The sequence below is a fragment of the Myotis daubentonii genome, chromosome 2 (genome assembly GCF_963259705.1).
Source record: "Myotis daubentonii chromosome 2, mMyoDau2.1, whole genome shotgun sequence".
Lineage (NCBI taxonomy): Eukaryota > Metazoa > Chordata > Mammalia > Chiroptera > Vespertilionidae > Myotis > Myotis daubentonii.
The window spans coordinates 11,768,896-11,783,513 of NC_081841.1; the positions used below are offsets into that span (position 1 = coordinate 11,768,896).

At 44.8% G+C, this 14,618-nt stretch overlaps 1 pseudogene; it reads right to left on the minus strand.

Annotated features, from left to right (window-relative positions):
• Nucleotides 1-1,556: 1,556 nt before the first annotated feature.
• On the minus strand, nt 1,557-2,076 carry LOC132225948 (large ribosomal subunit protein eL20-like; annotated as a pseudogene).
• Between the last annotated feature and the right edge of the window lie 12,542 nt (nt 2,077-14,618).

Sequence of the window (14,618 nt, forward strand, 5' to 3'; positions counted from 1 at the left end):
TTGTCCCTTGGGGCTCTATAAGTCAAGTCTGATTTGCTTTTCAAATGGAGATCCTTTAAATACTTGAGGACAGCCGACATCTTTCAACTCCACCTCACTGTGCTATCAGGAGGCTAAGTAGCCTTGGCTCCCATCACTGCTCCCTTGGGGGGTGGGCAAGCCTTGTGGTTAAACTCTTGCTGCTCAAAGTGTCGTCTGTGGACCAGCAGCATCACCTGGGAGCTGTGAGAAATGTAGGATCTCCACGTCACCCCAGATCTACTGAGTCAGAATTTGCATTACAACAGGATCCTCCCACTACTGCCCCTGCACCCCTCATGATTCGTTCCCGGCACTGGTTTAAAGTACAGGCACACTGGACTCATATTGCCAGGGTTTGTACTCTGGGCCTGATGCTTATTAGCTGTGTGTGGGCAGATTATTTAACCTCTCTGTGCCTCAGTTTCTTTTTCTATCAAATGGGAATAATTTTGGGACTTACCTCATAGGGATATTATAAAGGCTTAAATAAAACAATCCAGGGAAAGCACTTCATACAGTCAGGCACTAAGGAAGCGTGAGGTTATTAAAGATGACACATCTTCAGCCTCCTTACTGTGCTAACCAGCCTTCTTGGAGTGGTCTCTGAGTTGTCTATGCCTCTTTTACAGTAGATCACCCAGAGCTAATCACCACCACTGACGGTGAGTAAACAGGACTAGTTCATTCTAGATGCTCACTGTTATAGAATAGAGTCAATAGCATGTAAGGGCTAGGAATTGAGCTGGGGAGCCAGACTGTCTGCATTTGAATCCTGTCCCTAAAAAGTAGAAGCCAGATGGTTTTGTACAAGTCATTTCACCTCCCTGTGCCTGCTTCCTCAGCTACAAAAGTGAGATAGTAACCCTGTGCCATAGGGTTATTTTGAAATTTGCATGACCGAAAACAGTAGAATAGGGCTTGGAGCACATAAAGCATTCATTAAATGTGATCATCAGTACAGTCTCCATAGGATGTACTTCACAAAATCATGATGTTTTGGAGGTTCAGAAAGCGTAAGAGATGTGCCCAGCCACGCCAGTTATAGAGGTGGGGCTGGAGACTGGCTCAGAAACCCGGCCCCTTGACTCAGGTCTGCGACCCCTCCTCATGGCAGGTATATCACAGGCTACTCGAACGGAACGGGGGCCTAGCCCTAGCCGGTTTGGCTCAGTGGATGGAGCATCAGCCTGGGGACTGAAGGGTCTCAGGTTCAATTCACGGTCAAGGGCATGTACCTCGGTTGTAGGCTCAATCCCTGGCCCTGGTCGGGGTACATGCAGGAGGGGTGCGTGCAGGAGGCAACCTGTCGATGTGTCTCTCTCACATCAATGTTTCTCTTTCTGTGTCTCTCCCCCTCCCTTCCACTCTCTCTAAAAATTAAAGGAAAAATATCCTTCCGTGAGGATTTAAAAAAAAAGAATCTAGCTGCCTACACATGGAGTGTGGAGGGAGAAGGAGGTCTACTGTCTGTACTCACAGGATTTTTTGTGTTTTTTTTTGTTTTCCCAAGGAGTTCATTTGGGCAGACCAGGGACAGGGAGGCCCTGTACCTAAAAGAAGGTGTTGGGCCTCTTGGTGGTGAAGCCTGGCTTGTGCTGGAGACGAAGGACCCAGTGAAGCAACAGGAACTTGATCTTGGAGTCGTGGAACTGCATGAAGACCAGTGGGCACTTGCTGGCCGAGATCTCCTTCCTCCACCTTTATTATCTGGATAGAGCGGGTGCAGGCCTGGTGCCAGGCCCCCGTGTCTCGGTAGCACCAGGTGATGGCAGGTCTTGGTAGTCCCGGTCTTGCAGGTGCCACTGTGGGAGTCGTAGTGCAGCCAGATGCCAAAGTGCTTCAGCGGAAGGGGGGATTTCTCGAATACTTACTCACAATAGATGATTTCCCCTGAAGACTTCCTCATCTTCTCCAGTTGAGACACAAAGTACCAGAAGCCGGACTTCACAAGGACATGGTCAGGTGCAAAGATGCACATGCGGCAGAGGGGCGGCTGCTGCACCTGGGGGTGGGCAGGCAGCACCCCATCACCTTGTACTGGCACACTCTCTGCATCCCCCACCATCCTCACCCCCCCACCCCCACCCCCCTGCCCTCTGCAAAAAAAGGCTAGACTCACAGAATCCTAATGTCTTTGGATTCTGCTTCAGGTCAGTAGTGAGTTCTGTCATTATGATTTAAGTGCAGAGTTAATTTCAGTGAGCCACAATCTTGACTTTTCCCCCTCCATATTGCCTTAAGTCTTGAAAAAATGTTGACAGTAGGGATTTTGTCTGGGAATGTGGTGCTGAATGTATTAATTTCTTCACCTTCTGTAAGTGCCAGCCAAGTGGCAAAGACATTATCGTCTCTTTCTGGTCTGGTGGTGGGCTGGGGTTTTGCTTGTGTTTGATTTGCTAACTCACCACCAGAAGCAGGGTGCTGTGCTGGGGGGCAGGACTATGGATGTCACATTCTGGTGAGCATCCGAGTTGTCAGTCCCACACTCTGCCCCCAAATCTGATTCAGTCGGAGAGTATAAGGTCTAGGAGCCGGCATTTGGAGAAGCAGGCGATTCTCACGAGGAGCATTCATTCTAAGAAACACAGCATGTAGTGTAGATTCAGAGAATCGTCTTTGGGGTTAGTTAGGTAAGGATCCATTTCCCTGTGAGATCTTAACTTCTCTACGCTTTGGTGCCCCTTCGCATGGGCCAGTCATTGAAGCCACCTCATGAAATTGCTGTGAGGACGGAATGAGCTAACGCACACAAAACACGAGCTGCCTCGACAGTCTGTGAGTTCGGTGAAAGTAAACCCGCTGTTCTTGGAAAAGCAGGGTGGCCTTTAGGTGATAAGCACAGATGTTGGAAGCCAACAGAACTGCTCTCAAATCCTGTTCCTCCATTTACAAAGCGTGTGACCTTGGTTTCCTATACTATTAAAAAACAACAACAAAAAGAACGGGACTTGTGCAGTCCTCTATCATGATATTGTAAGGATGGAGACAACAGGAGTCCAAAGCCGAACATGATGCCTGGTATAATCATTAGTGCTACCCCCAAATTGTTGCCAGCTCTCCTCCTGCCAGGCACACCATAGAGCTGCACCATCCCAATTTGAAGTGAGGTGTGGCCATATGCCTTGCTTCGGCTAATGGGGTGTGAGGAATATGGATATGGCACTGGTGGGCAGAATCTGCCACATCTGCTCCTCTGCTGGGCAGGCTGTGGGAGCACAGGTCATGATGGAGCCTCTGTCAGTCTAGATCAGTGGTTCTCAACCTGTGGGTCGCGACCCCTTTGGCGGTCGAACGACCCTTTCACGGGGGTCACCTAAGTCCATCCTGCATAGCAGATATTTACATGATGATTCATAACAGTAGCAACATGACAATTTTGAAGTAGCAACAAAAATAATTTTATGGTTGGGTCACAACATGAGAAACTGTATTAAAGGGCCAGAAGGTTGAGAACCACTGCTCTAGATCCTGAGAGTCTATGTGGAGCAGAGGCTGCCAGATGACCCCAATGGACATGTACAATGAGCTGGGAGGGCGGGGGGCTGGAGGGAGGGAGACTTTTGTTACGTTAAGCCACTGACATTTTGAGGTCGTTTGTTAATGCAGCATAACCTAGCCCAACCTGCCTAATACATCTGGTATATAGTAACCACTTAAATTATTATGAGCCATGATTATTATAATTTTTGTCCATCAGTGGCTTACAGCTTATGTAGAGCAGAAGCAAGACTTAAAAAAAATGAAATGTTAAATAATAATTTTTCATTGCCTATGAGAAGTGCAAAATATTCTGGAAGGCAGTAAAGAGAAAGAGATTGTGGCCTGCAATAATTAGGAAAGGTCTGGTTTCATAAAATGCAGATTTACTGAGACTTTAATTTTGTTCTATCTAAAGTAAAAAGAAATTTAATTCCGGATGTGTCTTGTCATATAACCTAGAACTTGAGTTCTTAGGAAGAATCTTGAATTAAAAAGTTAAGCAATTATAGCAACCGGGGTCTCCCAGAGTATTACCTGCTCTTATTAAAGCTCAATTTCCAAAACAGATGTCTTCCATTTAGGCTTTTCATTAAGCGGGGGGGAAAAGAAGGAGGAAGGAAGGAAGGAAGGAGAATGGCTATGGGATAAATTGGTCTTTTGTCCTTTCTTTTTTCTAAATATATGTTTTTTATTGATTTCAGAGGCAAAGAGAGAGAGAGAGAGAGAGAGAGAGAGAGAGAGAGAGAGAGAGACACCAATGACAGAGTCATTGACCGGCTGCCTCCTGCACACCCCACACTGGGGATTGAGCCTGCAACCCAGGCATGTGCCCTGACCAAGAATCAAACCATGACCTCCTGGTTCACAGGTCCATGCTCAACCACTGAGCCAAACTATCTGGGTGTTTTGTCCTTTCTTACGAATGGCATTTCTCCCCTGGTTTGAAGCTCACCGGGCTCTTGTCTGCTATCCTAGGACCCCAGAAGGTCTAGGTAGTAGGAACTCATGAGAACGCTGCAGTGGGGGGAGCTGTGACTGTGACAGGGACCACAGCTTCCAGCAGCAGCTGCCAGCACGAGTCACCAAAAACCGGGTGGGAGCAGCCAGAGCCCAGAACCTCAGAGCAGAGTCGCCTCTGTGAGCGGTGGGAGGACACGGAGCATGTGCAGAGACCTCTCCCCACCACCACGAGGCTGCCTCAGCTCCCGCTTGCACCAGATGCCATCCTAGGAAGGGGTGGTGTGAGGAGGAAAAACACCTACGACAGAAGTTTGAGCTCCTAATTGATGAAGCGAACTGATGAGGTAAGCTGAAAGAGAATTTCCCCAGATATGAGAACTCCAGAGGAAGGTGAGATGAGTTTTAGAAAACAAAAGTGCTATGTTTCACACCTGAATAAATGTGATCCCACCATACATCTACTTATAATCATATGCAGTGAAATTAAGATGCGAAAACGGTACCCACATCTGAATAAGCCTGGGAAAAACTAACCCACCAGCCATGTGGCTCTTTGCAAGATGCTAAGAGAGCATTCACCCATTCAGTAGTTCTCAAATTACATCAGAATCATCTGGAAGGTTTGCTGGAAGAGTGATTACTGGGCCCACACCCAGAGCTGCTGACTCAGTGGATCTGGGGTGGGACTTAGAAGGTGCATTGCTAACAAATTCCCAGGTGATGCTGACGCTGCTGGTCCCAGGAACCCACTTTGAGAACCACTGCGCTGATTCATCTAAGTCTGGTGTTGAACTAGGTCTTCCTTTCCATGGTTTCTCCAATTGATATTAAATACTGGTCGGTGACAGACTATATAACGTAGCTGCAGCTATTGCATAATCCTTGTCATCTCCGTCATCACCACTGACACTAGCATTTGCTAGGAGCCAATATAGTAGCTCATCTCTCTTAATCCTCACAAATACCATTACTTCCATTTTCCAGGTGGAAGAACTAAGGCTTCGAGAAGTCAAGGAACTTATTAAAGTTGTAGAGCCCCCACGTGGCACACCTGAGTCTCCAGCGGGGCAGCCGGACCCAGAGCCCAGTTCCTGCACTGTCACCTGAACGATGCTCTTTATAATGGGTTAAAATGGAGGGGGCTTCGGAGGCTCAGAATTGATCAAACAAAAACAAAACCATTGCCTGGCCAGCATTGCCCAGTGGTTAGAGCATTGGCTCTTGCACTGAAGGGTCTTGGGTTGGATTCCTGGTCAAGGGCACATCCCTGGGTTTTGGGTTTGCTCCCTGGCCCCGGTCAGAGCACGTTGGGACGTGTGAGAGGCAACCAGTCAATGTGTGTCTCTCACATCGATGTTTCTTTTCACTCTCTCTTTTTTCCCCCCTTCCTTCCCCCCTCTCTTGCTCTCTCTCTCTCTGAAAAGCAATGGGAAAAAATATCTTCAGATGAGAATTTTTTTTAAAAAAAGCAAGAAAACATTGAATACAAAATCCTCTGTTTCAGTTGTCCTTAAGCCACCTTAGACCCTGGCACCTTTCCTGGCGTGTTTCTCCATAGCGTCTGCCCTGCCACCACTCCACTTACTTTTAAGCTCTTTCCTCTCCATCGCCCGCCCCAAAGTTCCTGTCCACTTCCTATCAGAGAGTGTAGCTCTCTCTGCTTGCTTGTCATGTTCTCAACCATCCCTGGTTGGCGGGGGCGGGGGGCGGGGGCGGGAAAGGGGGCGGGGAGGGCAAAGGAGGGGTATTTGTTTGAGCACCTAATTAAATTTTGCTAAGCAAAAAGTGACCTCCTCTAGAGAGAAATAGTATCACTTTTTGTGAGACAGGAGCACTGTCAGCAGTTGTATTTAAACGGCAAGGTTTATTTTTCTGTTTGACATGCATAGTTTTAAGTTCACTTTCGTGTGTCAACCCCAAAGGGTATTCATCACAGTCTCCCTTAGCCAGCCCCCCTGGCTGTGGAGTGCTTAATGACCCCTGCCCACGTGGCACGTGTGAGCCAGCCTCAGACCCAAAGCTTAACTTCAAAAGTGTTCGTCAGAGCCATGCATCACATTAGCCAGTGGCCAAGAAACCTGTGCCCTAGATTTTCTCCACAAAAATTTCCAATCCGGGTGCTACATGCAGCAGGACCAAGTCATCTTCCCAGTCCCTCTGAACAGAACAGCATGTGTGTTCTTGTTCCCCAGCCTGACTCAGTGTTGCTTCCGGGAATGGGAGGGGGAAAACCTGAATGGAAACCCCACTGCTCCTCCACCTCTTCTCCCCCTGAGGTCAAGGGCACGTTCCAGCTGGGCCCAACTCAGCACAGGGTGGGGAGGTACCTTCCCAAGGACCAGCTGGATTGTCCCACAGTGGCAGGAGGCTGGTGGGGGCGTGGGGCAGCAGGGAGGATAGGAGTGGAGGGGGAGGGAGATAGGAGCCATGAATGACAGGTAGCCACTGGTCAGCCAGGGTGGTCATTGGTTCATACTGGGCTTCCACGCAGAGCCTCTGCACCCTCCCAGACAGAACTGATCAAGAGGCACTTGCTCTTATCTCTTTCACATCCTCTCGTTGTTTATACCTATTCTCTCTTTTCTGTTTTCCTGATTATCCAAGAAATACATGCCCACTGGAAAAAAATAGGAAGAATATAAAGAAATCAAGATCCCTCCATCCAAAAGTAATAACTTAGCAATCTCATGTATCCGCTTTCAGGTATTTTTCACACATCTAAAATAAAATTGCTTCACACTGTAGGTACTATTCCACAACCTGCTGTGCTTTTTCTACTTCACAATAAATTGTGGGTCTCTTTCCAAGCCAATTGATTCACTTCTACACCATTATTCCTGGTGGCCCGTTATACGGCAGGCTATTATCATTTATTTAACAGTCCCTCTTGTTAACTCAGTGCTAGACTAGAGTTTTCTTCCCTCCCCATTCCCAACCCCAGCAAACTAAATTATAGCAATTTCTCCCCACAGCTGTTACTGGTTCTGACCCCCCCCCCCCCCCCCGCACTCCCTGCCCTGCATTGGGGCTCTGAGGTCTTTCTACGGTGTCTCCACATCTTACAAGCTCCTTAGAGGTGGGGCCATGCCCTCTAGGCATCTGAAATTCCTACAGCCTATACAACATGGCCAATGACCAACCGACGGACAGAGGGACAGACTGACAGCCACCCCAGGAGGAGTATTTGCTCTTAAATCACATCTCTCCCCACCCAGAGCTCCCCCACCTGTGCGTTATGCTCCCCCCTCCCTCACACACATTCTAGCATATTCACTCCCACTCTGGTGTTCCCCTTAATCTAACTTCTACTGGTACACATTCCAGAATTCTCCCTCTTTTTCCTTTTTTAGATTCATCTTCCTTGTTGAAAGTACTACAGATGTCTTTCCCTCCCCCGCCCCCCGCCTCATTGACCTCCTCCACTCCACTCTTACCCCCTCCCCAGGCCTTCACCACACTATTGTCTGTGTCCATGGGTTATGAATAACTGCATATAAGTTCTTTGGTTAATCTCTTCCTGCCCTTTCCCCTCTGAGATCCGTCAGTCTGCCGCATGTTCCCATGTCTCTGGATCTATTTTGCTCATCGGTTTATTTTGTTCATTAGAATCCACATGTAAGTGAGATTATGTGATACTTGTCTTTCTCTGACTGGCTTATTTTGCTTAGTGTAATCCTCTCCAAGTCCCTCCCTGCTGTCTCAAAGGATAGAGGTCCTTCCTTTTTACAGCTGCATAGTATTCCATGGTGTCTCCCTTCTCTTCTCTACCCTCTTTGTTTTCTTTTCTCTTCCTTTCCTCCATACAATAAACACACACACACACACCCTTGTACACCCCGCCCCCATATCCCCTCACAGTCCTGCCTCTGTTGCTTAGCAGCTCTGTGACCTTGAACAGATCATTTCCCCATCCATAAAATAGGAAAACGCCCCAGGCATGCCTGAAAGACATTGCAGGTTCTGCTCCAGACCACACAAGAAAGAGTATCAGGAGAGAGCCAGTTATATAGTCTTTTTGCTGGTGGATGGTCTTGCTTCCAATATGCAACACACACACACACACACACCATGAAACAAAACAAAAAACAGACCCCAAAACACAGGCAACAGCTGTGAAATGCAAGGTATGCCTGTGTCTGGCTTAGGATTACTGTGAAGACTAGAGGTCAAGGTGGTAAAGTGCCTGGGTGCTCAGTAAATGGTCCTTGTCGTTATTATTCAGAACACATCCTCATAAGAGCCAATGCAAGGAGGACTCAAGTGTTGGGCCTCTAAGGAAAACAGTTGTTTTTCCTGTTTTCCTTGGTGGGGCAATTGTGCTGAGCTTCAGAGCTGTCAGCATTCCTAAGTGTCTCTGGGTGTGAGAGAAAAGGCAATTAGCAAAGTGATTAAAAGTTCAATGGGGAGCTGGAAAAGGAAAGACTGTAATGCAAAAGAGTGGCTTTGTGGGGCTGGGCTCAGGTGTCATTTTTTTTTCCTCTGGTCCTAGAATAAAGAAGAGGGCACCTAATGGGCATTGTAAATTGTGTAGCTGATCAAGTCTCCCTCTCAGCCTTGAGTGCTGGCAAACTGGAAGCCAAATGTGTGGCTTTGCGTATAACAACATGGCCCTTTTGTATCTGCCTCCCTCCGGACGGTATCTGATACCTCTAACATGGCTTATTTTTTCTCTTTTTTGCTTCTTCTAATTTCTGTTCACTTGTGGTATCCCATGGATTCCTATAAGCTGCTTAAATTTCCTCTTGGACAAAGAAGGAATAAATAGATGGATGAACGAGTGAATGAATGACTAGAATCAGAGAAGAGGATCTTAGAAACCACATAAAACTCAATTCAGGTGTCTCCCCTGCAACATCATCGGCAGGTGGTCAGTCCAATTGCCTCATTTTGATGTTGCAGTGCTTAGAAGCTCACCACGTGGTAAGAGTGTCCATTCCAGCTTTACTGTGAATATTGTGGCTTATAGAGAGTTGATGAGTTTCCTTATAGGAGGCAATTTTTTTATTATTAAAAAGTCAACAGAAGGAAAGTAAAGGTATAAGAACAAAATGGAATGAGGTTGGTTCTTATTCTCAGTGAACTCATATTACTTTCAAGTGATCTCTTTAATCTTTTCTAAATACTCACAAACCATCTGTTTGCGATTCTGCCAGAATTCAATCCAAGACTTAACAAACGCTGTTTTGTCAATAAAAAATGCGGTATACATCAAGAAATTGAGAAGACAACCCACAGGATTGTGTGAAAATATTTGCAAATTATATATCTGAAAAGATTTGTATCTAGAATATATAAAGAACTTTACAACTTAATAATAAAAAAGCCGAATGAATAACTCACTTTAGAGTGGATTAAGGAGCTGAATAGACATTTTTTTCCAAAAAAAGAAGACGTACAAATGGCCAATAAGCAGACGAAAAGATGCCCAACATAATTATCCATAGAAAAATGCAAATTAAAACTACCGTGAGAGACTACTTTACACCCGCTAGGATGGCTATAATAAAAAAGACAAATAACAAGTGTTGACAAAGAAGTAGAGAAATTGGAAGCCTCATACAGTACTGAGGAATTGTAAAATGATGCTGCTGTGTTGAAAACAATCTAGCATTTCCTCAAAAGGTTAGAATTAAAGTTACAGTATGAGCCAGCAATTCTACTCCTAGGTGCATACCCAAGAAAAGTGAAAATAGATGTACACATACACCCCCCCCAAAAAAAAAACCCCTTGTACACAAATGTTCATAGCAGCATTATTCATAACAGTAGAAACAACCCAAATGTTCATCAGATGGTGGATAAATAAAATGAGATATATTTACATAATGGAATATTTTTCAGCAATAAAAAGGGCTGATGTATGGAATGACCTTGAAAATTGAAAGTGTGTGTGTGTGTGTGTGTGTGTGTGTGTGTGTGTGTGTGTTGGGGATGGGGGGAGTCAGTCACAAGACCCCTTGGAAGCATATAATGTATGCTTCCATTTATATGAAACATCTACAATAGGCAAATACAGAGAGTAGATTAGTGGTTTCCTAGGGCTTGAGGGGTAGAGACAGGGTGTTTGGGGGGAAATCAGGAGTAACTATTAATGGTTACAAATTTGCTTTTTGGGGTGATGAAAATATAAAACTGCCTATTTAGTATACTTTGGGAGTATACTAAGAACCACTGAATTATACAGTTTAAATATGTAAGGTTTATGATATGTAAATTATATCTCAATAAGGATGTAAATTTAAAAATGAGGTGCAGGTGCAAATCTAGAACGAACGTTCCAAAAATTCATCTGGAATAAAAAAAGACCCTGAATAGCTGCAGCAATCCTGAGAAAGAACAAAGTAGGTGGGATCTCAATACCAGATATCAAACTGTATTACAAAGCCACTGTTCTTAAAACAGATTGGTACTGGCACAAGAACAGACATATAGATCAATGGAATAGAATAGAGACCCCAGAAATCAACCCAAACCACTATGCCCAATTAATATTCGACAAAGGAGGCAAGAGCATACAATGGAGTCAAGACAGTCTCTTCAATAAATGGTGTTGGGAAAATTGGACAGATACATGCAAAAAGATGAAACTAGACCACCAACTCACACCATACACAAAAATAAGCTCAAAATGGATAAAAGACTTAAACGTAAGATGGGAAACCATAAAAATACTAGAGGAATCCACAGGCAGCGAAATCACAAACATATGCCGAAGGAATTTCTTCTCTGATAATGCTCCTAGGGCAATGGAAACTAAAGAGAAAATAAACAAATGGGACTACATCAAAATAAAAAGCTTTTGCACAGCAAAGGAAACCATCAACAAAACAACAAGAAGACCCACTACATGGGAGAACATATTTGCCAATGATACCACCGATAAGGGTTTAATTTCCAACATTTACAGGGATCTCATGAAACTTAATAAAAGAAAGATAAATAATCCAATAAAAAAATGGGCAACGGACCTAGATAGACACTTTTCGAAAGAGGACATACAGAAGGCTGAAAGACATATGAAAACATGCTCAAAGTCACTAATTATACGAGAGATGCAAATCAAAACGACAATGTGTTATCATCTCACACCTGTCAGAATGGCTATCATCAACAAATCGACAAACAACAAGTGTTGGAGAGGATGTGGAGAAAAAGGAACCCTTCTGCACTGCTGGTGGGAATGCAGACTGGTGCAGCCACTGTGGAGAACAGTATGGAGCTACCTCAAAAAACTAAAAATGGAACTCCCATTTGACCCAGTGATCCCACTACTAGGAATATATCCCAAGAAACCAGAAACGCCAATCAGAAAGGATATATGCACCCCTATGTTCATAGCAGCACAATTCACCATAGCTAAGATCTGGAAACAGCCTAAGTGCCCATCAGCAGATGAGTGGATTAGAAAACTGTGGTACATATACACAATGGAATACTATGCTGCGGTAAAAAAAAAAAAAAAAAAGGAACTCTTACCATTTGCAACAGCATGGATGGAACTGGAGAGCATTATGCTAAGTGAAATAAGCCAGTCAGAGAAAGATAAATACCACGTGATCTCACTCATTTGTGGATTATAGAGAACAACATAGACTGATGAAAAGGGACAGATCCAAAGACTGAGAAACAGCGGTCAGGCTATCAATCCCCAGAAGGAAAGTAGGGGAGGGCGGGGGTAAGGGGAAGAGATCAACCGAAGGACTTGTATACATGTATATAAGCCAAACCAATGGACATGGACAACAGGGGGATGGGAACATGAGTGTGCAGGGCGGGGCGGGGGGAGGTTGGGGGTTAATGGGGGGGATGAGGACACATTTGTAATACCTTAACTAATAAAAAAAAATGAGGTGCAGGTGCTGTGTCAATCGTTGTTCTTTGTTGCAAACTACTAGTGTTGGTAGTTTACGCAGAAAGGGAGTCTATTAAAGCTATTAGGAATCTCAAAGACTCGCCAGGAGGGTTAGGGTGTCAGTCCCAAACCATACCTTGGGGACTCCTCCAGTGACGCCACCACTCAGCACAGACTCGACAGCTCTCACTGATGAGGTCTGGAACTGGTGCCAACTTCCCCTCGCTGCTACTTTCCAAGAGCTTTGTCACCAAGGTTTACACTAAATGTCCTCAGGATACTCTCTCCTAAAGAGAAGTCTGGAGGGAGGCCACCTGATTGGCTGAGGGTAGGTCACTTGTCTGCACCTAAGCCGAAGAGGATGCTGGGAAAGTGAGTTCTAGCTTCTGTCTTAAGGGGCAGGTTGTATAATGTGAGAAATACTTCAGTCCAAGGAGGGGTGTTTCTTTTTATCCTCCTTTTCTCCTTTCCATTAGATAGGGTGCGTGTTGTTGTTGTTGTTTTCTGATTTAAAGGCTATATATTCTATTTTTGTTATGATGGTTGCGTTAACTTCAGACCCATTTGTAGGTTCCTTTTTACAACGATGTGCTGCAGACAACTCGGGCACTTCTGTTCTCACTTTGCATTCACTGGCTTCACCTTAGGACAGTGGTTCTCAGCCTTGGCTGCACATTAGAATCACCTGGGAATCTTTTTAAAATCCTGATGTCTGGGCCCCAGCCTCCGGAAATTCTGTTTCTTTGTTATGGGGTGAGGCCACAACATTAGTAACAAAGAAACAGAATTTCCGGAGGACGAGGCCCAGAAATCAGGATTTTAAAAAGATTCCCAGGTGATTCTAATGTGCAGCCAAGGTTGAGAACCACTGCCTTAGGAGCTTGGAATCTGTGATGATGGGAGGACTTACAGCATAGACACGATCAGTCAAAGGCTACAGATCAGGGCTCCTCCCTCCCCAGAAGCAGTTGTTAAACATGTACTAGCATACCGCTGTCTTTCTCCCTGTTGATATCTAAATCGTCACTGCAAACGGTATTTTAGTTCAGTCCTCCCTAATGTGAGACCCATGGGCCTATGCTGGCCTTCAAACTGATTATCAGTCTGTAATAAATAGAGAAGTTCAAAGTAATGTATAGCAATTTGGAATTGTTGTGCCATCCAAATGCATTTTATATATTTTTTTTAATATTTCACAAAAGCATCAGTCATAGATGGTTTGAACATTTAAAACTGATCCCTCCTCACTGGTGGTATGAGAAGTACTGCGTTAGCCACCCTCATTGTCCTTTGTTCTACATCTTTCCCCCTCTACAATAGGTATGGAGATTATCTTCCCAGACACTGAACATCTTGCTATCTAATTGTAGAACCATTTTTCATCAGCTTCTTACCTCTTGGCCTTTAAAAATTGATTCCCTGATGTCTTTGTTCAGGTCCCACTGTTCTGACTTCTTGGCAGCCTCCTCTCTTAACTGAGTTAAAAACAAATTAAAAAAAAATTACATAGATTACTAAATATTTCTCTTCTCTTCCCCTTTCCCATATATAAAATCAAAATGGATATACACAAACTTGTAACAATGGCTCTCGTTGGGTGATGAGACCAAGAGTAGAAGTTGTGTTCTTTGGCATATCTGAATTTTCTACAATGAGCGAGCATTACAAGAGAAAAAGAATCCCAGGCCATATCTCCTGAGTTTCAAAGACTTTTCATAGATTTTCCTTCTTATTCCCTTGTTCCCTTCAGAGTAATGCTGAATGAACTTCAGCAGTTAATATATCATTCCTGGAAGTTCTTAGGATGCTATCATAGAAATGTTGCTTTGATGCTTTCTGATATAAAATTCCTATCAGAGTGGTCTGCAACACCGAGCTGTCAGATGAAGCTGTGGTTCGTCGCTCCTCCTCCTCCTCCTCCTCCTCCTCCTCCTCCTCCTCCTCCTCCTCCTCCTCCTCCTCCTCCTTCTCCTCCTCCTCCTCCTCCTCCTCCAATTTCCTGCCAAATCCTGCAGTTCCTGCATTTACTGAATTTCCTGGGACATTATTCTAATCTTGATTTTCTGAAACATCATCACCGATATTCCTCAAGGAGGGTGTGATATGTGCATTCAAGCGTGAGTTCTCCCTCTGTGAGGCAGGGATCATTCTGAGCATATCCCAAGCATCTTGAGCACAAGGATTTGTGGGAACTATCCTGGTTTGTGGTCAGACTTTTAAGTATTGCAAGATAGTAATGCATGCCTGGCATTTCTATAGAAATTTTTACATCCAGAGGATTTTAACACATATAATATCATCTCAT